The 27,824-nt window shown below is 40.9% G+C and overlaps 2 pseudogenes; both read right to left on the bottom strand.

The window, feature by feature from the left end:
* On the bottom strand, positions 541–8,490 carry LOC110433796 (annotated as a pseudogene).
* On the bottom strand, positions 15,387–27,152 carry LOC110433719 (annotated as a pseudogene).

The raw sequence follows: 27,824 nt of genomic DNA, 5'->3' as shown, positions 1-27,824 counted from the left end.
GGATGGCACCCATGGCAGGAGATGGGTGCAGGCACAGGCACAAAATTTTGCTTGCGGACAACGGCACATGACCATAGTACGAGCTTTTTTCGTGTTGCCATCTTTAGTAAATATGCTGGTGGCATAGTAAGTAGTTTTTCATAATTTGTGATGCTAGGAACAGACATGTCGGTTAATAATGAGAAGTAAATTACTTCCCCCAAGTATCACTAACTTTTCCCCTAAAATCATCTGCTAAGAACTAAAATCACTGGCACAATGAGAATTTTGTAATAATTTATGGCTTTATGAACTACAACGGAAATTAACCATACAATAAATAATAATGACAAGTATATTAGGTATTTTTAAAAAGATTTTGAGTGATTGAATGTAAAAAAACTATTGATCATTTGGTCTTGTAAAAATGTATTTGAGTGGCTTCACAATTGAATAAATACCCCTACATAGCCTTTTATTTATATATTAATTACTCTGACAACAAATATTTTCTCATCTTATTTTCCTCTACATGTAGTAGATGTGGTCATGAGTGTCACATTAGAAGAATGGTGCACGTTGTGGAATTCCCTTGCATTGGTGATGCACAATCCTTTTTGGTGATGGTTCTTCATTGTTGTGGTCGCAACTAATTGTCAGACTTATTACTTCTTTTGTACCTTGACAAACTTAATATTTGCAATGCATAATATCTTACATTGCATCCAAGAGAGGAAATGTGAAATGCATCAAGCAGAGGACGACCACACATCTCAGAATTGTGTTAGGATGGTGAAGTTGCTTTACAAACTGAGATACCACAACTACAGTGTTGTGGCCGCTTGTTCAAGAATACAACCCTTGCACTACTGATTATGTAAGTTTGCACATCGCTTATATCAAGAATGTCCTCAATCTATGAAATCCTGACAACATCATGATATGATGATCACCTTATTTGGAAGATCCAATTATTGAAAACTTAAATTTTATCAACTAGAACATAGTATATGCCCTCATAATCAAATATGCATGGCTTGCTAGTGATTAGAACACGCCAAACGTATAACAATTTCATGTAAAGTTTTATGCCTATATCTTGATTGCAACTTGTAGAAAAAGTAATAATAATGAAGGCATCAGTATCATAAACTATTGAATTGCATGTCATGTCCCATATGGTCACATGCACGACATAGAGAGATCTTGGTGGTGCCTCACACTGGGTGAAAAATAGGTTACACTCATTACGAGTAGTAAGAAAATGGGTAGTACGAATGGTAAAGAATTGTGTTGCAAGCAATAACTTATGATCTGCACAGGTTTGTAAGTGAAAGTGTTGGCTATATTTATAGGGAAACAAAGGTGAGAAGTAAATTCACTTTTCCCATAAATCTGCTGCTGTAGTAAGAAGTTGTGCATAATTTGTGATGCTAGGAATTGATAAGTTAGTTGATAATAAGTAAATTTATTTTCCAACTTGAATCAATAACTTTTCCCACCAAATAATTTGCTAAGAACTAAAACCGCTTTCACATTGAGAAGTTTGTATTAATTTGTGACTTTATAATCTACAATGACAATTAAAATTATAGAAAATAATAATAACAAGTAAATGCACTTTCCTTGGAGAACTTGTAGAATAATTAAAACCTTTACTTAATTTGTGATGCTAAGAATTAAACCGCTAATACAATGAGACGGGTGTCATAGTTTGTGGCTTTAGGGACTAAAATGCTGATAAGAACTTTTGGGAAACAATAATGACAAGCTTTTTGCATAATTCGTCCTACAAAGAACTAAAATATTTCACTAGAAAAGTAGAAATATAGAGACACACTACTGAAAGTCTCAGTTTGGTTTTGGCAATTTAGTAACAAGGTTAGGTGGACTAATGTGAGTTGTGCGAGATACACAGGTGTTTAGTCCACATGTACACTAGTGTGTGAAAGACAGGGAACCATGGTGTTGAAAAGGATTTGGCATTGATGGTAATGCTCAACTAGTGACATGATGGAGGTCATTGCACATTGACACATGACATGGTGCCATGTGTTAGGAAAATGGACCCGATGGGCCATTAAGTTTGATTTTGGTGTTTGATAAAATAGCATGACCATTTGGACTAACAAGGCTTGCTGGTATAGAAGGTGTTTTGCGGTGCAAGGGAACCTCAAAGGCCAAGGTCAAGGTGCACCTGATGAGCGACACGCTAAAGATCGTGTTGGTGAGGGGGACATCGAGTGGCCAGGGCTGCTTCACGAAGATGAGCTCCTTGATGCACTTGTTGATGAGGAGGTCGAACAAGCACACGAGTTCAATGTGGTGCGTCACTATGGAGCCCTAGGTGTGCCTCTACAACCTAAGACACTGCTGTAGTGATCATGCCTAAGTCAGCATCACGAGCTAGGCTCTGGCCGTGGCCAGCATCCAGGATGTGGAGGGCAACGATGAGGACGAGTGGTGTGGAGCACCAAAGCACATGAGCTAGCACATCAAGAGCAAGGCGGTGCATGCGACATCCTTGATAGGAAGACATGAGATGATGCCCCAAAGGATATTGTTAGTGAGTGCTAACTTGGTCCTCAATAACGTGCCCACCGGCTGGGATGTGAAGTAAGAGGAGAGCTAGCTACCTTCATAGACAAGCAGGTCCAAGATCTAACAGCTCAGGGAGTCTCTCATGGTGGTGCTCATGGCTAGGTCCAACAAGTGTGTGTTCATCCCTTGCCTCTTCATCTAAAGAAGCATAACCTTCATGGTTGTACCCAGAAGGGACACGAAAGAGCGGTGATGGGTTTAGGGAATTTTGTTGGATAGTGGTGATGCAGATGGTGATGAACTAACTCACCAGTCCAAAACTATTTATTGCAAACCGAAAGAATGGAAAGGATATGTGTTCAATCAGTGAGCCACCTTTCCTGTTAGATATTGACATCAAAATGATATGAATCTAGCTTCTCCAAAAAGGTTTTAGTTCTAACTTGTTTGCAAAAGCACCCTCTTGGATGAAATTGAAGCTTTCTAAGGTAAAATGGCCCTTTTTCAAAAGAAGGAAGAACGAATAGAAGAGGTCAAATCCAGGGTATCTCCCGACTTGCACATGAGAGGAAACCTCAGTGGCATTTTCCTATTATTCTTATGAACTTGATCACCATTTCCAAATTTACGAACGTAAAGGCCCAAAAAATGCCAAACAAAGTCCTGTTCATGCAGTTTGGCTTGTTCTTCTTGGCTTCAGAAGCCACTTCATATATATCGTTGGGTACAACTTCTAATTAATGCCATAGAAAAGCTGGTGCAAATGTTGTGCCAAAAGGCTGGTTTTCCACCATGGTACTGCTGGCTATGAGTAGCAAGGACACAGTTCCATTACTCATAACTATCCCAAAATTATATCTGGTGACTACACGCAATTAAGGATGCTCATTTATACTACATCTAATTTGTTTATAGCAAGAAAATAGGTTGTGCATGCATATGTTAAAGAATTGTGTTGCAAGCAAAACCTCTAGTCATGAAAGCACTACCTCTCTTTTAGCAATATCGTATAATGTACTTTGTGTTGCTGCACATGTTTGTAAGCAAAAGAAATAACCATATTTATTCGGAAACAAAGGTGAGAAGTACATTCATTTTACCAGTAGAAATATTAGTGGCGTAGTAAGAAGTTTTGCATAATTTGTGATGCTAGGAACCGACATGTCGGTTGATAATGAGAAGTAAATTACTTCTCCCCTTAGTATCACTAACTTTTATTCTAAAATCATTTGTTGAGAACTAAAACCGCTGGCTAAATGCAATAATTTATGGCTTTATGAACTACAATGGCAATTAAACTTATAGAAAATAATAATGACATGTAAATGTACTTTCCTTGGAAAACCAGTGGATCAATCAAAAGCTATACTGTGATGCTAAGAGCAAAAACCACTAATACAGTGAGAAGTGTGTTACAGTTTGTGGCTTTAGGGACTAGAATACTGACTAGATCAAACTTTTGGGAAACAATAATGATAAGTAAATGTTCCTTTCCTTGAAAACCATAGCACAATTAAAAGTTTTTCCATAATTTTTCATGCTAAGAACTAAACTATTTGACTAGGAATATAAGGAACAACAAATAAAAAGTTCATCCACACTTTATTACAAAATATGGTGAGTACATGGCCCATAGGTATCATCACGAAGGTCAAAGCCACCACGAGTGCGTAAAGCCATCTGGATACAGATGATGTATATTTGAAGGCCTCTCATTTACTTGATATATGCAAGGCGTAGATAGATGTGCAAGTTAATCGTTTAGTCACATCCCTCTATAACAATGTCAATATACTATTAAGGCAAGGTAGGGATCCTCTAATAGATACCTCTAGCAACCCTAGGACTTGCCATTTTTGCATCTAAATTGTAATCAATGTATCACACATAGTAGATCATACGAGTATCAATGTAGCACACACAACACATTTTTATACTAGTTCAAGTATGGGTTACCCTACATCCAATATAGCTGAGGAACATTTTTCTTGTATCTCATGCATTGGAGGCTGGTTATGACTATGGGGATCGCAACTATGTAATTGAGGATCTACTAGGATTTTTTAATGAGATGCACCCAATAAAAATTCTCGGTTTGGGTTTGGTAATTTAGTGACAACTTAAGATGGACTAATGTGATTTATGTGAGATCCATAGGTGGCTAGTCCACATGTACACTAGTGTAAGAAACACATTGAGCCATGGTGGTGAACTGGCTTTTGCGTGACGCTAATGCTCAACTAGTGAGATGAAGAAGACATCGAGCCATGGTGGTGAACTGGAATGTGACATGACTTGGTGTCATGCGTGTAAGGAAAATGGACCCTATGGGCCATTGAGTTTTGATTTTGGTGTTTGATAAAACAACAAGATCATTTGGACTAACGAGGTTGGCTATTATACTTGATGGCGAGAAGGTAGATCTAGCACATGGGTTTGGCATGGTGCACGGCCATGGAGCCACTAGTGAGTTCGATGCAATGGAAGGGCCCCGAGTGTGCCTCTAGGATGTGAGACATCTGCAGTAACCATGATGGAGCAGGGTCGTCTCCAAAAATTATAGGCTCCAGTCCGAACTGCAAATTGGGGCTCAAATTGTTTTCACAGTTGGTCATAAAAAAATTTATATAGGTACATCCGACATCACAATTTGGCAACACATGATTTCAGATGATTAAAATTCACTCGTTAATCAGATTGGGAATCTCACCTCAGGTCCTGTGTGCTTGCTTGCATGCCTAGAGAGTCTGGCGATCTGGTTTGTCCCTGCCCTCATAGTTTATGCGTTGATGGTGCTGCTGTGAGACTGAAAGCCCTAGTTTGGTTTTGGATAATTGATGAAACCCTAGTACTAACCTCTATACTAAGTGTGCGCAGCGACTTAATGAGGTTGGTACATGCCAAGTGATGGAGCAAGTGATGATCATGGTGATGATGGTGATGACCCCAAGATGATCAAGTGCTCAACTTGGAAAAGAAGAAAGAGAAAAACAAAACCCTATAGAGATCAAGGCAAAGGTATTGCTTAGGGTTTTGGTTTTGGTGATCAAGACACCATAGAGGGTGTGATCACATTTAGGATAGATAGCCGTACTATAAAGAGGGGAATTCTTTGGCTAAGCGGTTATCAAGTGCCACTAGGTGTCATTGTTCATGTGCATGCATTTAGAACCTATTGAGCTAACTTAAATCCTTCGAAGAAAATGTTTGTGAAAATGCTAACACACATGCACACTTGTTGGTACACACTTTGTGGTGTTGGCACACTTTGAGAAGGAGGTGGAGTTTGAAGGGTAGAGAGAGGATGGGTTCCTCTCTCCCTCTCGCCGAGCTTGCGAGGCGGGATTCGGCGCTTTTCGAGAAAATGAAGTGCATATTTTCTATTGCGCCGGTGGGAAATTTGGAGAAGTCGCGCTGAGAAACACTCACCGGACACTGGCTTCTGGAGCACCGGACGCTGTGTCTGAGCGTCCGGTGCAGACAGTGCCTGGCCCAGCTAGGGTAAGGCACCGAACGACAGGCACCGGACGCAGGCCTGTGCGTCCGGTGTGCGGGCGTTTTGCGACCCTCTCTGTGCATGGGTCCGGTGAGCACCGGACGCTACCGGTGCTTAGCGTCCGGTGACCCGCAGGTTTGCGGAACTCTCTACGCATGAGTCCGGTGTGCACCGGACGCGTCCAGTGCTATCTTGCTCAGCGTCCGGTGCACTGCAGGTGACCGTTAGACTCTGACACGTGGTTGACGTTGGAGCACCGGACGCAGGTGTTGAGCGTCCGGTGCCCCTTTAAGAGCGTCCGGTGACCCCGAAGTTTGCCCAGTGAAAAGAGCCAACGACTCTATTTGTTTGAGGGGCTATATATACGTGTTTGGCCGGCTTGGGGCTCACTCTCTTGGCATTCTTGACTACCAGACATCCTTGTGAGCCTAAGCAAACTCCTCCCACTCATCTCCTTCATAGATTAAACATCTTTGTGAGATTGGGAGTGATTCCAAGTGCATTTGCTTGAGTGATTGCATCTAGTGGCACTTGGGGATCATTCTAGCTGCGGTTTTCTTGTTACTCTTGGTGGTTGCCGCCACCTAGACGGCTTGGAGCAGCGGAGGAGCTTTGGCACGAGTTGGTGATTGTTCGTGGCCATCTCCCGGTGTTTGTGAGGGGTCTTGTACCTTCCCCGGCAGAGAGCCAAAAGGTAACTCTAGTGGAGTGCTCGTGTCATTGAGTTACCTCACTTGTGGGTAGGTTCTTGTGGTGTCCTAGTGAGAACGAGGTTCATGCTACACCTCTTAGCCACCGAACCACCAAGTGTTGGTCGACACAACGGGGACGTAGCGTGTCGGCAAGCACGTGAACCTCGGGAGAAAAATTGTGTGTCTCCATTGTGATTATTCATTGGATTTCTCCTGGTGATTGGACTTCATATTATTGATTGGTTCATCCCCTCTACGCGGCGTTATAAAGTTCAAGCCATCTCTTTTACATTCCCGCAAACTAGAGTAGCTTACTTACTTGTATAGAAACTTTAGGTAGCTTTCTAGTGTAAGTAGTGACATAGCTCTTGTGTGCCTAGTGATTATATCAACTAGAATTGTTGGATAGGTGGCTTGCAAACACCCCATTAGAGCTATAGCAAAAAGCTTCGCTTTGTTATTTACTAACCTCTTGCTCTAGTGAGTTTGTAGAATTTTTAAATAGGCTATTCGCCCCCCTCTAGCCATATTAGGACCTTTCAGAGACCTGCAGTCTAGGTCTAGTCTTTGCTGATTGCTGAATGTTGAGTTAGCTTTAATAGCAACGACACACGACAAAGAGTCGAAGACGAGAGGTCGTGGGAATGGTAGTCGAGCGAACACATGCTGGTGCTTGCAGCCAGGCTAAGGTTCTAACATTGTGACTTTTTATGAATCGCTGTGTACTGATGAATGTGAGATGGGGGCCCATGTTTTTTGGGGCCCCTGTTCTATCGCCCACCTCGCACGTGCCTATCGACGACCCTGTGATGGAGCCGACATCATGAGCTAGGCTACTGCCAAGGCCAGCACCTAGGACTTGTAGGGCGTAGATGAAGATGAGCAGCATGGAGCACCAAAGTGGTGTCCTTGATAGGAAGATGTGAGATGATGTGCTGTTGGATATGGTCGAGGTGCGCTGACTCGATCCATGGCGATGAACCTACCGGCTACAACAAGAAGTCAGTTGAGAGGAAGGCACTAGCATAGACGAGCGGGTCCAACAGCTAGGAGCTCAGGACGTCCCTCATGGTGGTGCTCATGGCGTGGTCCATAAGGTGCATGTTCATGCTTTGCCTCTTTATCTAGAGGAGCTTACCCTCCATGGTTGTACTGGGAAGGGACATGGACGAGCAGTACGGGATTTGGACAATTTCGTTGGGGTGCTGTTGTGATTATGGTGTCAAACTGACACCGCTAGTCCACCAATATTTGTTGTAATTTGAAAAATAGAAAGGATATGTGTTCAGTTAATTAACCACGTTTCCTGCAAAGTAATTGACATTAAATGATAAGTATCTGGCTTCTCCAGAAAGGTTCTAGTTGTGATTTATTTGCAAAAACGGCTTCTAGGTTGAAGTTGAAGCCTAAACAAAGTCACGTTTTGGCGGCTCGGGCTTCTAAATATTAAATGACTTTAGCTTATGTTCTTTTTGGCATTAGAAGCCATTTCATATAGAACGGTGGGCACAATTCTAATTAAGTACATAGAAAAGTAGGTGCAAAACTTGAGCAACAAGTCAAGTTTTCTGTCATAATATGCACCTCTAGTTGAGTGGCGAGGACAGGGTGCCATTACTCATAACTGTAGCCAAAAATATATATTATGGCAACATGCAATTTTGGCTGCACATTTACACTACATCTAACTTGCGAGTAGCAAAAAAAATGGGTTGTGCATATGGTAAAGAATTATGTTGCAAGCAATAACTCTAGCCATGAAGGCACTCTCTCTCTTTTCATTGTTAAAACAATATCCTATGATGTACTATGTATCACTGTTCATGTTTGTAAGAGAAAGAAATTGCTATATTTATAGGAAAACAAAGGTGAGATGTACATTCACTTTACCCATAAATATTAAAGATGGCAACAGGCACAAATACTCGCATGCCCACAGGCAATTGACCCCCAAGGCAAGGATACATGCACATGAGTCTGCCCGCAGGCACGGATGCAGGTACATCCCCAAATCCGATGGATATCGTTCTATACACCCGCAAACCAGCTCCAAGAACAACAACCCCTCTTTGTATATACATGTACTCAAATCCCTAGGGTCCAAAAATCCCCAACTCCCTCCCACTCCCACCTGTTGTGCCGCCGCCCGTCTCGCTCTCTACTCTGCACACCGCACGCACACCACCTCTTACGCCTTTGCAAGTGGAGGACCGTCGGCTCCACATCCTACTCTGCACGCCGCCTCCTACCTCCGCACATTGCCTCTCTTAGAACCGCACGTAGCATGACATGGACGCACGTAGTGAGTCACGCTCCTCCTTCTCCTAAAGTCTGCATCCTGGCACTCGTCCCTTGGTCACAAACAACTCCCCATAGGCAGCACCCTTGTCCACACGTGGCTCCCAATGATGGTGACGGTGGCGTCCGTGCACAGCCCCCTAAAGACAGAGGCAACGACATTCACCTAGTACAAAGGTAGTGATACCAGCACATTGGCATGCCCGCAGATAGCGGGCAAAGGATGGCACCATGGCAGGTGATGGGTGCAGGCACATGCACAAAATTTTGCTTGTGGACAACGACACATGACCATAGTACGAGCTTTTTTCGTGTTGCCATCTTTAGTAAATATGTTAGTGGCATAGTAAGTAGTTTTTCATAATTTGTGATGCTAGGAACTGACATGTCGGTTAATAATGAGAAGTAAATTAATTCCCCCCTAGTATCACTAACTTTTCCCCTAAAATCATCTGCTAAGAACTTAAATCACTGGCACAATGAGAATTTTGTAATAATTTATGGCTTTATGAACTAGAACAGAAATTAACCATATAGTAAATAATAATGACAAGTATATTAGGTATTTTTAAAAAGACTTTGAGTGATTGAATGTAAAAAAACTATTGATCATTTGGTCTTGTAAAAATGTACTTGTGTGGCTTGACAATTGAATAAATACCCCTACATAGCCTTTTATTTATACATTAATTACTCTAACAACAAATATTTTCTCATCTTATTTTCCTCTACATGTAGTAGATGTGGTCATGAGTGTCACATTAGAAGAATGGTGCACGTTGTGGAATTCCCTTGCATTGGTGATGAGCAATCCTTTTTGGTGATGGTTCTTCATTGTTGTGGTTGCAACTAATTGTCGGACTTATTACTTCTTTTGTAATGCATAATATCTTACATTGCATCCAAGAGAGGAAATGTGAAATGCATCAAGCAGATGATGACCACAAATCTCAGAATTGTGTTAGGATGGTGAAGTTGCTTTACTAACTGAGATACCACAACTATAGTGTTGTGGCCGCTTGTTCAAGAATAGAACCCTTGCACTACTGATTATGTAAGTTTGCACATCGCTTATATCAAGAATGTCCTTAATCTATGAAATCTTGACAACATCATGACATGAGGATCGCCTTATTTGGAAGATCCAATTATTGAAAACTTAAATTTTATCAACAAGAACATAGTATATGCCCTCATAATCAAATATGCATGGCTTGCTTGTGATTAGAACGTGCCAAACGTATAACACATTTCATGTAAAGTTTTATGCCTATTTCTTGATTACAACTTGTAGAAAAAGTAATAATAATGAAGGCATCAGTATCATAAACTATTGAATTGCATGTCATGTCCCATATGGTCACATGCATGACATAGAGAGATCTTGGTGGTGCCTCACATTGGGTGAAAAATTGGTTACACTCATTACGAGTAGTAAGAAAATGGGTAGTACGAATGGTAAAGAATTGTGTTGCAAGCAATAACTTATGATCTGCACAAGTTTGTAAGTGAAAGAGTTGGCTATATTTATAGGGAAACAAAGGTGAGAAGTAAATTCACTTTTCCTATAAATCTGCTGCCATAGTAAGAAGTTGTGCCTAATTTCTGATGCTAGGAATTGTGTTAGGAAAATGGACCCCATAGGCCATTAAGTTTGATTTTGGTGTTTGATAAAATAGCATGACCATTTGGACTAACAAGGCTTGCTGGTATAGAAGGTGTTTTGCGGTGCTAGGGAACCTCAGAGGCCAAGGTCAAGGTGCACCTGATGAGCGACATGCTAAAGATCGTGTTGGTGAGGGGGACATTGAGTGGCCAGGGCTGGTTCACAAAGATGAGCTCCTTGATGCACTTGTTGACAAGGAGGTCGAACGAGCACACGAGTTTAGTGTGGTGCGTCACTATGGAGCCTAGGTGTGCCTCTACAACCTAAGACACTGCTGTAGTGACCATGCCTAAGTTAGCATCACAAGCTACGCTCTAGCCATGGCCAACATCCAGGATGTGGAGGGCAATGATGAGGACTAGTGGTGTGAAGGACCAAAGCACATGAGCTAGCACATCAAGAGCAAGGCGGTGCATGCGACATCCTTTATAGGAAGACATGAGATGATGCCCCAAAGGATATTGTTAGTGAGTGCTAACTTGGTCCTCGATAACGTGCCCACCGATTAGGATGTGAAGTAAGAGGAGAGCTATCTACCTTCATAGACAAGCGGGTCCAAGATCTAACAACTTAAGGAGTCTCTCATGGTGGTGCTCATGGCTAGGCCCATCAAGTGTGTGTTCATCCCTTGCCTCTTCATCTAAAGATGCATAACCTTCATGGTTGTACCCAGAAGGGACACAAAATAGCGGTGATGGGTTTAGGGAATTTGTTGGAGTGGTAGTGATGTAGATGGTGATGAACTAACTCACCAGTCTAAAACTATTTATTACAAACCGAAAGAATGGAAAGGATATGTGTCCAATCAGTTAGCCACCTTTCCTGCTAGCAATTGACATCAAAATGATATGAATCTTGCTTCTCCAAAAAGGTTCTAGTTCTAACTTGTTTGCAAAAGCACCCTCTTGGATGAAATTGAAGCTCTCTTCGGTAAAACGGCCCTTTTTCAAAAGAAGAAAGAATGAATAGAAGAGGTCAAATCTAGGGTATCTCCCGACTTGCTCATGAGAGGAAACCTCGGTGGCATTTTCCTATTATTCTTATGAACTTTATCACCATTTCCAAATTTATGAATGTATAGGCCCAGAAAATGCCAAACAAACTCCCGTTCGTGTAGTTTGGCTTGTTCTTTTTGGCATTAGAAGCCACTTCATATATATCATTTGGTACAACTTCTAATTAATCCCATAGAAAAGCCACTGCAAATGTTGTACCAAAAGGCTGGTTTTCCATCATGGTACCTCTAGCTATGAGTGGTGAGAACACGGTTCCATTACTCATAACTGTCCCAAAAATATATATTGTGACTACACACAATTAAGGATGCTCATTTATACTACATCTAATTTGCGAGTAGCAAGAATATGGGTTGTGCATGCATATGGTAAAGATTTGTATTGCAAGCAAAAACTCTAGTCATGAAGGCACTACCTCTCTTTCATTCTTAAACTCTAACACTTGTTATTTTTACATCTGAATTATAATCAATGTATCACACATAGTAGATCTTAGAGGTATCAGTGTAGCACACACAACACATTTTTATACTAGTTCAAGTATGGGTTATCCTACATCTAATATAGCTGAGGAACATGTTTCTTGTGTCCCATGCATTGGAGGCTAGTTATGAGTACGGGGATCACAACTATGTATCTACGGATTGAGGATCTACTAGGATTTTTTGATGAGGGGCACCCTACTAAAATTCTCGGTTTGGCTTTGATAATTTAGTGATAACTTTAGATGGACTAATGTGATTTATGTGAGACACATAGGTGGCGGGTCCACATGTACACTATGAGAAAGACATAGAGCCATGGTAGTGAACTGGCTTATACGTGATGTTAATTCTCAACTAGTGAGATGAAGGAGACATCGAGCCATGGTGGTAAACTGGAATGTGACATGACACGGTGTCATGTGTGTAAGGAAAATGGACCCCATGGGCCGTTAAGTTTGATTTTGGTGTTTGATAAAACTACAAGATCATTTGGACTAACTAGGCTTGCAATTTTACTTGATGGCGAGAAGGTAGATCTAGCGCATGGGTTTGGCATGGTGCACGACCATGGAGCCACTAGGGAGTTTGATACAATGGAAGGGGCCTGAGTGTGCCTCTAGGACTTGAGACACACTGCAGTAACCATGATGGAGCTGACATCATGAGCTAGGCTCTCGCCATGGCTAGCACCCATGACTTGTAGGGTGTAGATGAGGATGAGCGGCATGGAGTGTCAGAGCGGTGTCCTTGATAGGAAGATGTGAGATAATGTCCTGTAGGTAATGGTCGAGGTGCATTGACTCGATCCACAACGATGTACCTAGCTACCGGCTACAACAAGAAGTCAGCTGAGAGGAAGGCACTAGCATAGATGAGCAGGTCAAAGAGCTAGGAGCTCACGATGTCCCTCATGGTGGTGCTTATGGCGTGGTCCATAAGGTGCATGTTCATCCCTTGGCTCTTTATCTGGACGAGCTTACCTACATGGTTGCACCGAGCAGGGACACGGAAGAGCATTTAGAGATTTAGGGAATTTTGTTGGAGAGGTGTCATGATGATGGTGTCAAACTAACACCGCCAGTCCACCAATATTTGTTGTAAACTAAAAAATGGAAAGGATATGTGTTTAGTTAGTTAATGACCTTTCCTTCTAAGCAATTAACGTTAAATGATAAGAATCTGGCTTCTCTAGAAAGGTTCTAGTTGTGACTTACTCCCTCCGTATAGGAAAAGGAAGACGTTTAGGACATGAGTACAATTACCAAGGGGTGATTAAGGAAGGGTTAGTTTTCCTGTCTTACCCCTATTAAATAGAGCTGAGTGTAATATCTATACAACAAGATATCGTAGACTGGCTGGTAAAGGCTTCGTTGCCCAAGGCCAGAGCTCCACATTTCGAATCCTAGCAGCTGCAGAATTTTTTTTTTGGCCACGCGGCGCGCATGGGAGGTCAGTTGATGCGTTGTGCAGACGGACAGACATTAATCGCGTGTGGCCCAGCAGGGGCAATCGCGTCCAAATTGCGTTTACAAAGTGCGGACGTCCTCTAATCGCGCAAATGATTTTGGCTCCCAAAACGTCTTCCTTTTCCGATATGGAGGGAGTATTTGCAAAAGTAGCTTCTAGGTTGATGTTGAAGCCCAAATAAAGTCATGTTTATGCGACTTGGGCTTCTAAATAACAATTGAATTTAGCTTATGTTCTTTTTAGCATTAGAAGACATTTCATATAGAACGGTGGGTATAACTTCTAAGTACATAGGAAAGTCAGTGCAAAAGTTGAGCCAAAAGGCAGGTTTTCTGTCATAGTGCGCACCACCTGAGTGGCAAGGACACGGTGCCATTACTCATAACTGTAGCCAAAATTATATATTGTGGCAAAATGCAATTTTGGTTGCACATTTACACTCCATCTAACTTGCGAGTGGCAAAAAATGGGTTGTGCATATGGTAAAGAATTATGTTGCAAGCATCAACTCTAGCCATGAAGGTACTGGTTCTCTTTTCATTGTTAAAACTATATCCTATGGTGTACTACGTATCACTGCGCTTGTTTCTAAGTGGAAGAAATGGCTATGTTTATAGGAAAACAAAGGAGAGATGTACATTCACTTTACCTATAATTAAAGATGGCAACAGGCACAAATACCCGCATGCCCACACGCAATTGTCCCCTGGGCAAGGATACATGCGCGTGAGTCTGCCCGTAGGCACGGATGCAGCTACATTCCCGAATCCGACGGATATCATTCTACACACGCCTGCAAACTAGCTGTAGGAACACGTCTATTTGTATATACATGTACTCAAATCCCTAGGGTTTTAAAATCCCCAACTACCTCCCACTCCCACCTACCGTGCCATCGTCTCTCTCGCTCTCTACTCTGCACACCGCACACACACCGCCTCTTGTGCCTTTGCAATTGGAGGTCCGTCGGCTACACATCTAGCTTTGCACGCTGCCTCCTACCACCGCACGTCGTCTCTCTCAGACCCTCACGTAGCATGACATGGACTCACATAGTAAGTCATGCTCCTCCTTCTCCTAAAGTCTGCATCATGGCACTCGTCCCTTGGTCACAAACAACTCCCCACAGGCAGCACCTTTGTCCACACATGGCTCTCAATGATGGTGACAATGGTGTCCGTGCATAGCCCCTAATAGTGGAGGCAACAACGTCCACCTGGTCCAATGGGTGGCAGCGATACCGGAACATTGGCATGCCTGTAGATAGCGGGCAGAGGATGGTACCCAGGTGATGGGTGCGGGCACAAAATAGCCATAGGCATTTTTCCTATTGCCATCTTCAGTAAATATGCTAGGAACTGACAGTCGGTTGATAATGAGAAGTTAATTAATTCCCCATAGTATCACTAACTTTTCCCCTAAAATCATTTGCTACGAACTAAAACCACTAGCACAATGAGAATTTTGTAATAATTTATGGCTTTACGAACTACAACAGGAATTAACCATATAAGAAATAATAATGACAAGTATATTAGGTATTTTTCAAAAAGACTTTGAGTCATTGAATGTAAAAAAACTGTTGATCAATTGGTCTAGTAAAAATGTTTTTGAGTGGCTTGCCAATTGAAGAAATACCCCTACATAGAATAGGGTACTTTTATTTATACATTAATTACTCTGACAACAAATATTTTCTCATCTTATTTTCCTCTACATGTTGTAGATATGGTCATGAGTGTCACATTAGAAGAATGGTGCACGTTGTGGAATTCCCTTGCATTGGTGGTGAGCAATCCTTTTTGGTGATGGTTCTTCATTGTTGTGATTGCAACTATCTTTGATACAAGCATTACTGGAACCAACATTATTTCCACCATGGCTAGCATATCCATATCCTCTTTTGTTCCTTTGAGCTACATAAAGTGATAATTTCAAGTGTCTAAATTAGTAAAATATGATTTGTAAGCTAAACTACAATGATTGTCAAACTTATTACTTCTTTTGTACCTTGACAAACATAATATTTGCAACGCATAATATCTTACATTGCATCTAAGGGAGGAAATGTGAAATGCATCAAGCAGAGGACAACCACACATCTCAGAATTGTGTTAGGATGATGAAGTTGCTTTACTAACTTAGATACCACAGCTATAGTGTTTTGGCCGCTTGTTCAAGAATACAACCCTTGCACTACTGATTATGTAAGTTTGCACATCGCTTATGTCAAGAATGTCCTCAATCTATGAAACCCTCACAACATCCTGATATGATGATCGCCTTATTTGGAAGATCCAATTATTGAAAACTTAAATTTTATCAACTAGAACATAGTATATGCCCGTATAATCAAATATGCATGGCTTGCTAGTGACTAGAACACACCAAACATATAACACATTTCATGTAAAGTTTTATGGCTATTTCTGGATTGCATGATTAGTGGAATGGTCACATGCACGACATAGATAGATCTTGGTGGCGCCTCACACTGGGTGAAAAATAGGTTACACTCATTACGAGTAGCAAGAAAATGGGTAGTACAAATAGTAAAGAATTGTGTTGCAAGCAATAACTTATGATTTGCATAGGTTTTTAAGTGAAAGAGATGGCTATATTTATAGGGAAACAAAGGTGAGAAGTAAGTTCACTTTTCCTATAAATCTACTGAAGTTGTCCATAATGTGTGATGCTTGGAATCGACAAGTCAGAAGATAATAAATGAATTTTGGAATCACTAACTTTTCCACCAAATTATTTGCTAACAACTAAAACTGCTTTCACAATGAGAAGTTTGTATAGAAAATAATAATGACAAGTAAATGCACTTTCCTTGGAAAACCAGTAGAATAATGAAAAGCTTTACTTAATTTGTGATACTAAGAATTAAACCACTAATACAGTGAGAGGTGTGTCATAGTTTGTGGCTTTAGGGACTAAAATGCCGATAAGAACTTTTGGGAAACAATAATGACAAGTAAATGCACCTTTCCTTCAAAACCACTTGAACAGTCACAAGTTTTTTGCAAAATTCATCCTACAAATAACTACAATATTTCACTAGAAATATAGGGAAACAACAAATAAAATGTTCATCAACATTCCTGCAAAATTAGGGGAGTATAGGGCCTAAAGGTATCATCACTAAGGTCAAAGCCACCATAGGGCAGGGGTAGGTTGAGGCGATGTATATTCGAGGGTCTCTCATTACTTAATATATGCAAGATATAGGTGGATATGGATGTAAACCGTTCAGTTAGATTTTGTTGTAGTAAACTAGGAAACACATCTGTAATCCAATCATGATAAAATCTCTCTATAACTCTACCTCTATACTATAAAAGGCAAGGAAGGGAACCTTCAATAGATACATTTGGCAACCTAACCACTTGTCGTTTTTACACCCGACTAGTAGTCGATGTGTCACACATAGTAGATCAGACGGGTAGCACACATGACACATATTTATATTAGTTCAACTATGTTGTTCCCTACATCAATATTGATGAGGATCTTTGTTGCTTGTGTCCCATGCGCTAGGAGTTGGTTGTGAGTTGGGGATCGCAAATATGTGTCTATATGGATTGAGTATCTAGTTGGATTTTCTAATCATGGATACCATACTAAAGTCTCCATTTGGTTTTGGTAATTTAGTAACAAGGTTAGGTGAACTAATGTGACTTGTGTGGGATACACATGTGTTTAGTCCACATGTACACTAGTGTGTGAAAGACAGGGAAGCATGGTTTTGAAAATGTTTAGGCATGATGGTAATGCTCAACTAGTGACAAGATGGAGGTCATTGCACATTGACACATGACATGGTGCCATGTGTTAGAAAAATGGACCCTATGGGCCATTAAGTTTGATTTTGGTGTTTTATAAAACAAGATGACCATTTGGACTAACAAGGCTTGCTAGTATAGAAGGTGTTTTGCAGTGTTGGGGAACCTCAGAGGCCATGGTCAAGGTGCACCTAAAGAGCGACACGCTAAAGATCGTGTTGGTAAGGGGGACATTGAGTGGCCAGGGCTGGTTCACGAAGATGAGCTCCTCCATTGTTGTACCTAGAAGGGACATGAAAGAGCGGTGATGGGTTTAGGGAATTTTTTGGAGTGGTGGTGATGCAGATGGTGACAAACTAACTCACTAGTCCACCTTTCCTGCTAGCAATCAACATCAAAATGATATGAATCTAGCTTCTCCAAAATGGTTCTAGTTCTGACCTATTTGCAAAGCGGCCTCTATGATGAAATTGAAGCTCTCGTTCGTAAATGGCCATTTTTTAAAATAAGGAAGAATGAATAGAATAGGTCAAATCCAAGGTATCTCTCGAGTTGCACATAAGAGGAAACCTTGGTGGCATTTTTCCTGTAATTCATTTGAACTTGATCACCATTTTCAAATTTATGAATGTATAGGCCCAGAAAATGCCAAACAAGTCCCATTTGTGTAGTTTGACTTGTTCTTTTTGGCATTATAAGCAACTTCATATATATTGTTTTGTACAACTTCTAATTAATCCCATAGAAAAGCCACTGCAAATATTGTGCCAAAAGGCTGGTTTTCCATCATGGTACCTATGGCTATGAGTGGCGGAGACGATTCCATTACTCATAACTATCCCAAAATTATATATTGTGACTACATGCAATTAAGGATGCTCATTTATACTACATCTAATTTGCGACTAGCAAGAAAATGGATTGTGCATGCATATGGTAAAGATTTGTATTGCAGGCAAAAACTCTAGTAATGAAGGCACTATCTCTCTTTCATTCTGAAACCAATATCGTATGATGCACTTTGTGTTACTGCACATGTTTGTAAGTGGAAGAAATGACTATATTTATAGGGAAACAAAGGTGAGAAGTAGATTCATTTTACCTGTAAATATACTAGTGGCATAGTAAGAAGTTTTGCATAATTTGTGATGCTAGGAACCGACATGTCGGTTGGTAATGAGAAGGAAATTAATTCTCCGCCCCAAGTATCACTAACTTTTACTCTAAAATCATTTACTGAGAACTAAAACTGCTAGCACAATGAGAAGTTTGCAATAATTTATGGATTTATGAACTACAATGGCAATTAAACTTCTAGAAAATAATAATGACAAGTAAATGCACTTTCCTTGGAAAACCGATGGAACAATCAAAAGCTTTACTGTGATGCTAAGAGCAAAAACCACTGATATAGTGAGAAGTGTGTTACACTTTGTGGCTTTAGGGACTAAAATGATGACTAGAACAAACTTTTGGGAAACAATAATCATAAGTAAATGGTCCTTGATAGGAAGATGTGAGATAATGTCCCGTAGGATATGGTCAAGGTGCGCTGACTCGGTCCATGTTGATGCACCTACCGACTACAATAAGAAGTTGGATGAGAGGAAGGCACTAGCATAGATGAGGGGGTCCAAGAGCTAGGAGCTCAGGATGTTCCTCATGGTGGTGCTCATGGCGTGGTCCATAAGGTGCATGTTCATCCCTTGCCCCTTTATCTGGAGGAGCTTACCCTACATGGTTGTACCAGGAAGGGACACGGAAGAGCGGTTAGAGATTTGGGGAATTTTGTTGGAGTGGTATCATGATGATGGTGCCAAACTGACACCGCTAGTCCACCAATATTTATTGTAAACTGAAAAATGGAAAGGATATGTGTTCAGTTAGTTAACGACCTTTCCTTCTAAGCATTTGACGTTAAATGATAAGAATCTGGCTTCTCCAGAAAGGTTCTAGTTGTGACTTATTTGCAAAAGTAGCTTCTAGGTTGAAGTTGAAGCCCAAACAAAGTCACATTTATGTGGCTTGGGCTTCTAAATATCAAATGACTTCATCTTATGTTCTTTTTAGCATATAACTGTGGGTATAACTTATAATTAAGTATAGAGAAAAGTTAGTGCAAAAGTTGAGCCAAAAGGTAGGTTTTTCACCACTGTACGCACCTCCACCTGAGTGGCAAGGACACGGTGCCATTACTCATAACTGTAGCCAAAATTATATATTGTAGCAACATGCAATTTTGGCTGCACATTTACACTCGATCTAACTTGTGAGTAGCAAAAAAATGGGTTCTGCATATGGTAAAGAATTATGTTGCAAGCAACAAGTCTAGCCATGATGGCACTGTTTCTCTTTTAATTGTTAAAACTATATCCTATGATGTACTATGTACCACCATGCATGTTTGTAAGTGAAGGAAATGGCTATATTGATAGTAAAACAAAGGTGAGATGTAAGAGTTGTTTGTGACCAAGGGATGAGTGTCAGGATGCAGACTTCAGGAGAAGGAGGAGCGTGACTCGCAACGTGAGTCCATGTCATGCTATGTGAGGGTCTGAGAGAGGCGACATGCGGAGGTAGGATGCGGCATGCAGAGTAGGATGTGTAGCTGACGGTCCTCCACTTGCAAAGGCACAAGAGGTGATGTTTGTGTGGTGTGCAATGTAGAAAGCGAGAGAGACAACGACACGATAGGTGGGAGTGGGAGGGAGTTGGGGATTTTTGGACCCTAGGGATTTGAGTACGTGTACATACAAAGAGATGTTGTTCCTAGTGCTAGTTCGTGGGGGTGTGTACAATGATATCCGTCTGATTTGGGGATGTACCTGCATCCGTGCCTGCGGGTAGACTCACGCGCATGTATCCTTGCCTAGGGGGTCAATTGCCTATGGGCATGCGGGTATTTGTGCCTTTTGTAGCACCCTTGTCAACATGTGGCTCCCAATGATGGTGACGGTGGCATCTGTGCATAGCCCCTAACGGTAGAGGCAACAACGTCCACCTGGTCCAATGGGCCGCAATGATGTTGGCACATTGGCATGCCCACAAATAGCAGGTAGAGGATGGCACCCATGGTAGATGATGTGTGCGGGCACAGGCACAAACTTAATATTTGCAATGCATAATATCTTACATTGCATCCAAGAGAGGAAATGTGAAATGCATCAAGCAGAGGACAACCACACATCTCAGAATGGTAGGATGATGAAGTTGCTTTACTAACTGAGATACCACAACTACAGTGTTGCGACTGCTTGTTCAAGAATACAACCCTTGTGCTACTGATTATGTAAGTTTGCACATTGCTTATATCAAGAATGTACTCAATTTATGAAACCCTGACAACATCATGATATGATGATCGCCTTATTTGGAAGATCAAATTATTGAAATCTTAAATTTTATCAACTAGAACATAGTATATGCCCGTATAATCAAATATGCATGGCTTGCTAGTGACTAGAACACACCAAACATATAACACATTTCATGTAAAGTTTTATGCCTATTTCTTGATTGCAAGTTAAAGAAAAAAGTAATAATAATGAAGACATCAGTATCATAAACTATTGAATTGCATGTCATGTCCCATATGATAACTTTCAAACATTTTTTTAATGTTACGAATACAAATTTCATACCTGGATTGCATGATGCGTGGAGTGGTCACATGCACGACAAAGAGAGATCTTGGTGGCGCCTCACACTGGTTGAAAATAGGTTACACTCATTACGAGTAGCAAGAAAATGGGTAGTACAAATAGTAAAGAATTGTGTTGCAAGCAATAACTTATGATTTGCATAGGTTTGTAAGTGAAAGAGATGGCTATATTTATAGGGAAACAAAGGTGAGAAGTAAGTTCACTTTTCCTATAAATCTGCTGAAGTTGTCCATAATTTGTGATGCTCGGAATCGACAAGTCATAAGATAATAAATGAATTTATTTTCCAACTTGAATCACTAACTTTTCCACCAAATCATTTGCTAACAACTAAAACCACTTTCACAATGAGAAGTTTGTATAAATTTGTGACTTTATAAACTACAAAGACAATTAATATTATAGAAAATAATAATGACAAGTAAATGCACTTTCCTTGGAAAACTAGTAGAATAATGAAAGCTTTACTTAATTTGTGATACTAAGAATTAAACCACTAATACAGTGAGAGGTGTGTCATAGTTTGTGGCTTTAGGGACTAAAATGCCGATAAGAACTTTTGGGAAACAATAATGACAAGTAAATGCACCTTTCCTTCAAAACCACTTGCACAGTCGCAAGTTTTTTGCATAATTCATCCTACAAATAACTTAAATATTTCACTATAAATATAGGGAAACAACAAATAAAATGTTCATCAACATTCCTGCAAAATCAGGGGAGAATAGGGCCCAAAGGTATCATCACTAAGGTCAAAGCCACCATAGGGCAGGGGTAGGTTGTGGCGATGTATATTCGAGGGTCTCTCATTTACTTAATATATGCAAGATACAGATGGATACAGATGTAAACCGTTCAGTTAGATTTTGTTGTAGTAAACTAGGAAACACATCTGTAATCCAATCAAGATAAAATCTCACTATAGCACTACCTCTATACTATGTAAGGCAAGGTAGGGAGCCTTCAATAGATACGTTTGGCAACCTAACCACTTGTCATTTTTACACCCGACTAGTAGTCAATGTATCACACATAGTAGATCAAGCGGGTAGCACACATGACACATATTTATATTAGTTCAACTATGTTGTTCCCTACATCAATATTGATGAGGATCTTTGTTGCTTGTGTCCCATGTGCTGGGAGCTGGTTGTGTGTAGGGGGTCACAAATATGTGTCTATATGGATCGAGTATCTAGTTCGATTTTCTAATTAGGGACACCTTACTAAAAGTCTCCGCTTGGTTTTGGTAATTAGTAACAAGGTTAGGTGGATGAATGTGATTTGTGCGGGATACACAGGTGTTTAGTCCACATGTACACTAATGTGTGAAAGATAGGGAACCATGGTTTTGAAAATGCTTTGACATCATGGTAGTGCTCAACTTGTGACATGATGGAGGTCATTGCACATTGACACATGACATAGTGCCATGTGTTAGGAAAATGGACCCCATGGGCCATTAAGTTTGATTTTGGTGTTTGATAAAACAACATGACAATTTTGACTAACAAGGCTTGTTGGTATAGAAGGTGTTTTCTGGTGATAGGGATCCTCAGAGGCCAAGGTGCGCCTGATGAGCGACAGGCTAAAAATCGCGTTGGTGACGGGGACATCAAGTGGCCAGGGTTGGTTCATGAAGATGAGCTCCTCGACGCACTTGTTGATGAGGAGTTAGAATGAGCACATGAGTTCAGTGTGTTGCGCCACTATGGAGCCCTAGTTGTGCCTCTACACTGTAGTGGCCATGCCCAAGTCAGCATCACAAGCTAGGTTCTATGCACGGTTAGCACCTAGGATGTGGATGAGTAGTGTGGAGCACCGAAGCACTGGAGCTAGCGCAGCGAGAGCAAGGTGGTGCATGCAACGTCCTTGATAGGAAGACATGAGATGATGCCGTAGAGGATATTGTCGATGGGCGCTAACTTGGTCCTCGATAATGTGCCCACCAGCTGGGATGAGAAGTAAGAGGAGAGGAAGCTACCATCATAGACAAGTGGGTCCATGAGCTAAGAGCTTATGGAGTCTCTCATGGTGGTGCTCATGGCTAGGTCCATCAGGTGTGCATTCATCCCTTGCCTCTTCATTTAGAGAAGCATACCCTCCATGGTTGTTCCCAGAAGGGACATGAAAGAGCGGTGATGGGTTTGGGGAATTTGTTGCAGTGGTGGTGATGCAGATGGTGATGAACTAACTGTAACACCCAGAGTCCAAATGACTCAGATCCGCTCTGCATGCTGAGCAAACCACACCTACCACCATCCCACTTACGTTTTTGTCCTCGCTTTGCGTAAAAGCGGCCTCTAGGATGAAATTGAAGCTCTCGTTCGGTAAATGGCCATTTTTAAAAGAAGGAAGAATGAATAGAAGAGGCCAAATCTAAGGTATCTCTCGACTTGCACATAAGAGGAAACCTTAGTGGCATTTTTCCTATAATTCTTTTGAACTTGATCACCATTTCCAAATTTATGAACATATAAAGCCAAACAAAGTCCCGTTCATGTCGTTGGCTTGTTCTTTTTGGCATCAGAAGCCACTTCATATATATCATTTGGTACAACTTATAGTTAATCCCATAGAAAAGCCAGTGCAAATGTTGTGCCAAAAGACTAGTTTTCCATCATGGTACCTGTGACTATTAGTGGCGAGGACATGGTTCCATTACTCATAACTGTTCAAAATTATATATTATAAAATGGCCCTTTTTGAAAAGAAGGAAGAATGAATAGAAGAGGTCAAATCTAAGGTATCTCTCGAGTTGCACATGAGAGGAAACCTCGGTGGCATTTTCCTATTATTCTTATGAACTTGATCACCATTTCCAAATTTATGAACGTAAAGGCCCAAAAAAATGCCAAGCAAAGTCCCATTCATGCAGTTTGGCTTGTTCTTCTTGGCATCAGAAGCCACTTCATATATATCATTGGGTACAACTTCTAATTAATCCCATAGAAAAGTTGGTGCAAATGTTGTGCCAAAAGGCTGGTTTTCCATCATGGTACTGCTGGCTGTGAGTAGCGAGGACACGATTCCGTTACTCATAACTATCCCAAAATTATATCTTGTGACTACACACAATTAAGGATGCTCATTGATACTACATCTATTTTGCGAGTAGCAAGAAAACGGGTTGTGCATGCATATGGTAAAGAATTGTGTTGCAAGCAAAAACTCTAGTCATGAAGGCACTACCTCTCTTTCAGCAATATTGTATGATGTACTTTGTGTTGCTGCACATGTTTGTAAGCAGAAGAAATGACTATATTTATAGGGAAACAAAGGTGAGAAGTACATTCATTTTACCAGTAGACATATTAGTGGCGTAGTAAGAAGTTTTGCATAATTTGTGATGCTAGGAACCGACAAGTCGGTTGATAATGAGAAGGAAATTAATTCTCCCCCTAGTATCACTGACTTTTACTCTAAAATCATTTACTGAGAACTAAAACCACTGGCACAATGATAAGTCTGCAATAATTTATGGCTTTATGACCTACAATGGCAATTAAACTTATAGAAAATTATAATGACAAGTAAATGCACTTTCCTTGAAAGACGATGGAACAATCAAAAGCTTAAACTTATAGAAAATAATAATGTGAAGTAAACTCACTTTCCTTGGAAAACCGATGGAACAATCAAAAGCTTTATCGTGATGCTAAGACCAAAAACCATTGATATAGTGAGAAGTGTGTTACACTTTGTGGCTTTAGGGACTAAAATGCTGACTAGAATGAACTTTTGGGAAACAATAATGATAAGTAAATGCTCCTTTCCTAGAAATCCATAGCACAGTTAAAAGTTTTTCCATAATTTTTCATGCTAATAACTAAACTATTTGACTAGGAATATAAGGAACAACAAAGAAAAAGTTCATCCACACTTTATTGCAAAATATGGTGAGTACATGGCCCATAGGTTTCATCACGAAGGTCAAAGCCACCATGGGTGAGTAAAGCCGACTCGATACATACAACGTATAGTTTGATCTCTCTATAACACTGTCGATATACTATATAAGGCAAGGTAGGGATCCTCTAATAGAAACCTCTAGCAACCCTAGCACTTGTTATTTTTACATTTGAATTGTAATCAATGTATCACACATAGTAGATCATAGGGGTATCAGTGTAGCACACACAACACATTTTTATACTAGTTCAAGTATGGGTTACTCAATATCCAATATAGTTGAGGAACATGTTTCTTGTGTCCCATGCATTGGAGGCTATGTATCTATGGATTGAGGATCTACTAGGATTTTTTGATGAGGGCACCCTACTAAAAATCTCAGTTTGGATTGGTAATTTGGTGACAACTTTAGATGGACTAATGTGATTTATGTGAGATACATAGGTGGTTAGTCCACATGTACACTAGTGTGAGAAAGATATCAAGCCGTGGTGGTGAAGTGGTTTTGCGTGATGCTAATGCTCAACTAGTGAGATGAAGGAGACATCTAGCCCTGGTGGTGAACTGGAATGTGACATGACATGGTGTCATGTGTGTAAGGAAAATGGACCCTATGGGCCATTAAGTTTGATTTTGGTGTTTGATAAAACAACATGATCATTTGGACTAAGCAGGCTTGCTATTATACTTGATGGCGAGAAGGTAGATTTAGCGCACAGGTTTGACGTGGTGCACGGCCATGAAGCCACTAGTGAGGTCTTCATAATGGATGGGCATTGGCTGTGCCTCTAGGACGTGAGACACGCTGCAGTAACCATGATGGAGCTGACGTTGCGAGCTAGGCTCTCGCCATGGCCAGCACCCAGGATTTGTAGTGCGTTGATGAGGATGAGCGACATGGAGCACCAGAGCAGTGTCCTTGATAGGAAGATGTGAGATGATGTCCCGCAGCATATGGTTGAGGTGCGCTGACTCGGTCCATGGTGATGCATCTGTCGACTACAACAAGAAGTCAGCTGAGAGGAAGGCACTAGCATAGATGAGCGGGTCCAAGGGGTAGGAGCTTAGGACATCCCTCGTGGTGGTGGTCATGGCATGGTCCATAAGGTGCATGTTCATACCTTGCCTCTTTATCTAGAGGAGCTTACCCTCCATGGTTGTACCAGGAAGGGATTTGGTTAATTTTCTAGGAGTGGTGTCATGACGATGGTGTCAATCTGACACTGCCAGTCCCCTAATATTTGTTGCAAATTGAAAAATGGAAAGGATATATGTTCAGTTAATTAATGACCTTTCCCGCTAAGCAATTGACATCAAAATGGTAAGAATCTGGCCTCTCTAGAAAGGTTCTAGTTGTGACTTATTTGCAAAAGCGGCTTCCAAGTTGAAGTTGAAGCCCAAACAAAGTAACATTTATGCGGCTTGGGCTTCTAAATGTCAAATGACTTCAGCTTCTGTTCTTTTTGGCATTAGAAGCCCTTTCATATGGAATTATTGGTACAACTTCTAATTAAGTACATAGAAAAGTCGATGCAAAAGTTGAGCCAAAAAGGCAGGTTTTTCGTCATGGTATGTATCTCTAGCTAAGTGGTGAGGACACGGTGTCGTTACTCATAACTGTAGCCAAAATTATATATTGTGGCAACTTGCAATTTTGTCTCCACATTTACACTCCATCTAACTTGCGTGTAGCGAAAAAAATAGGTTGTGCATATGGAAATGAATCATGTTGCAAGCAATAACTCTAGCCATTAAGGCATTGTCTCTCTTTTCATTGTTAAACCAATGTCCTATGATGTACTATGTATCACCGCGCATGCTTGTAAGTGAAAGAAATGGCTATATTTATTGGAAAAGAAAGGTGAGATGTACATTCACTTTACCTATAAATATTAAAGATGGCAACAGGCACAAATACCTGCATGCCCGCGAGCAATTGATGAGATGGACTCATGTAGTGAGTCACGCTCCTCCTCACAACTCCCCATAGGCGGCACCCTCGCCCACACGTGGCTCCCAATGATGGTAATAATGGTGTCCGTGCATAGCTCCCTAAGGGTAGAGGCAACGGCGTCCACCTGGTCCCATGGGTGGTAGTGATGCCGGGACATTGGCATGCCCATGGATAGTGGGCAGAGGATGGCACCCATGGCAGGTGATGGGTGTGGGCACAAGCAAAAAATTTTGCTTGCGAACGCTGGCACATGACCCTAGTAGCCACGAGCATTTTTCCTATTGCCATCTTTAGTAAATATGCTGGTGGCATAGTAAGGAGTTTTTTATAATTTTTTATGCTAGGAACTCACATGACGGTTGATAATGAGAAGTAAATTAATTCCTCCAGTGGCGAAGCCAGAAGATTTCAAGAGCCCGGGCAATTCTCATTAAGCAAAAATATTTAACTATAAAATCACAGAATTTTATATAAATATAAAGAAGATTTCTTTTGTATTTTGGCGAGGAGCCCGGCCGGCCGCCCGGGGTGGCCGGGCGGTGGCTCCGCCAGTGAATTCCTCCTAGTATCACTAACTTTTCTCTTAAAATCATTTGCTAAGAACTAAAATCACTGGCACAATAAGAATTTTGTAATAATTTATGGCTTTATGAACTACAAGTGAGTTAACCATATATATTAACTAATAATGACAAGTATATTAGGTATTTTTTAAAAAGACTTTGATGATTGAATGTAAAAAAACTATTAATCATTTGGTATCGTAAAAATGTTTGAGGGGCTTGCCAATTGAACAAATATCGCTACATAGAATAGGGTCCTTTTATTTATACATTAATTACTCTGACAACAAATATTTTCTCATTTT

Source organism: Sorghum bicolor, chromosome 3 (assembly GCF_000003195.3).
Source record: "Sorghum bicolor cultivar BTx623 chromosome 3, Sorghum_bicolor_NCBIv3, whole genome shotgun sequence".
NCBI classification, from domain to species: Eukaryota; Viridiplantae; Streptophyta; class Magnoliopsida; order Poales; family Poaceae; genus Sorghum; species Sorghum bicolor.
The sequence above is the reverse complement of the archived record's forward strand: the minus strand, read 5'-3'. Positions and strand labels throughout refer to the sequence as shown.